This window comes from Atta colombica, unplaced genomic scaffold (assembly GCF_001594045.1).
Source record: "Atta colombica isolate Treedump-2 unplaced genomic scaffold, Acol1.0 scaffold201, whole genome shotgun sequence".
Taxonomy (NCBI): Eukaryota; Metazoa; Arthropoda; class Insecta; order Hymenoptera; family Formicidae; genus Atta; species Atta colombica.
The window spans coordinates 15791-18073 of NW_017259296.1; the positions used below are offsets into that span (position 1 = coordinate 15791).

At 22.8% G+C, this 2283-nt stretch overlaps 1 pseudogene; it reads right to left on the reverse strand.

Moving 5' to 3' along the window:
• Nucleotides 1-784: 784 nt before the first annotated feature.
• On the reverse strand, nt 785-1607 carry LOC108687207 (annotated as a pseudogene).
• Between the last annotated feature and the right edge of the window lie 676 nt (nt 1608-2283).

The following is a 2283-nucleotide window of genomic DNA, read 5'->3' on the forward strand; positions in this document are numbered from 1 at the left end:
ATTGATTATAAATAAAAGTAACTATTATTTTAAGATATATATAGTAAATATTATTTTTTAATGCAATTAAAATGTTATGTATTAACTTATGTATTATTGTTATGTATTAATATTCTTTTGTTAATAGAAAAAAAATTTTGATTAGATTTGCTATAATTTGTTAAGAGAGTAGTAAAAGTTTAGTTTAGTTGAGGGGAAAAAAGAGAAAAATTTTCATTATTAATTTACATTGTTTTTCAATCGAGGGAGTATTCATTATATTCAATATAAAGGCCAATATTACAAATTAGAATGAATAGAAATGTAAACGAATAAGAAATAATAAAGGGATTAAAATTTATTGAGATAAAAATTAATTGAAGAAGAAGAGCAATTTCTATATCGGAAATTAAGAAGATTAGTCTAATAATAATTAGGTTCTAAAAGGTAATCGAGCCCTAGATGATGGGTTAAATCCGCATTCAAATGAGGATATTTTTTCTTTATTTAAGTTAGTTTTTTGGAGATAATAAAGTGGAGTTAATAAAAAATAAGATTGAAGATAAGATAAATAAAAAAATGATGAATCAAATAATATTTATGATTATTTATATTAATTTATTTAAATTATTTAATTGGAAATTAAATGTAATAATATTTATACTATATAAATACATAAGTATTAGTTAAAAATATATAAATATGTAATAATTTTAATATAATTAATATTGAAAAGAGTTTAGGGAGTAAAAATTAATTGTTTTAAGTGTATTTGTGTGAAAGTAAGATTTAGTTTAGGAAAAAATATAAAAATATAGGTAACGTTATAAATAAATTAGATTAAAATCTTCATCAATAAATAGAGATGAATAAGAATAATCAAACTATATCTACAAAATGTTAGTATCGAGATGCTGCCTCAAATCCAAAATGGTGATACGATGAAAAATGTATTTTATAAAGTCGAATTAGACATATTGAGAGGAATAAGGTTCCAATAATTATATGAATTCCCTGAAAACCAGTAGCAATAAAAAAAGTTGACCCGTAAATTGAGTCAGCTATAGTAAAAGGGGCATTAATGTATTCAATTAGTTGAAGAAGGGAAAAATAAATTTCAAGGATAATTGTTAGTAAAAGATTTTTTTTCTTTCATTTATATTTTTATTGATTAGGGCATGATGAGATCAGATAACGGTTAAGCTTGATGAGACTAAAATAATAATATTAAGAAAGGGAATATCAAAAGGATTAAATGGAATAATACCTTTAGGGGGTCATGATTGGCCAATTTCAATTCTGAGAGCTAATGAGGAATGAAAGTATGCTCAGAAAAAAGAAATAAAAAAGAAAATTTCTGAAATAATAAATAAAATTAATCCTATTTTTATACTTTTAAAAATATCAATAGAATGGCATCCTTGATAAGTAGCTTCACGAAGAACATCTCGTCATAATAAATATATACAAATTGAAGTACCTGGGATTGAGAGTGATAAAATAGAAGTGTAAAAATTATGGATTCATCTAACAGTACAGAGTAGATTATTAAAAATATTCAAAGAAATAATCAGAGGTCAGGGACTAGGGATAATTAAATGGAAGTGGTGATGATTATGATTTGTCATAAAATTAACAATTAGAAATAGAGATTGATATTATTTGTTAAGTTTCTCTACTGTATAAGGTTGATAAAATGGAGAATATGTAAGCTTAAATTATAGATACTGAAATTTCAAAGATAAAGTAAAATTTGAGTGGAAATTAAAATGAAAAGTATAAATGAATTAGAAATATTTAATCCTGAGGAACCTAGGAGGGTTAATAGTAAGTGCCCTGCAATTATATTTGCAGTTAGAATAAATAATGTTAAAGGGCAAATAATTAAGCTAATTGATTCGATAATAACTATAAATGGTATTAGTATAATGGTATTAGTAAAATAGAAGTTCCGGATGGGTTAAAATGGGTTAATAAGATATTTAAGTAATTTATAATTCTGTATAATATTAGCCCTATTCAAAGTCTAAGTGACATAGAAAGACAAAATCTTATGTGATTTGAAGCAGTGAAGATATAGGAGAAAAATCCTAGAAAATTATTAAAAAAAAGAAATAAGATAAGTCTTATAAAAATAATAATATTTTAAAAAGAGTAATTAATTAAGATTTTAAATTCATTAAAAATATAATTAGTAAATAAATTTCATAAATATGTAATTCGGATGGTAAGAGTCAAAATTGTTAAGGTAAAATAAATATGAAAATAAAAATACTTGATCAATTTAAGGATAAGTTGGAAGAA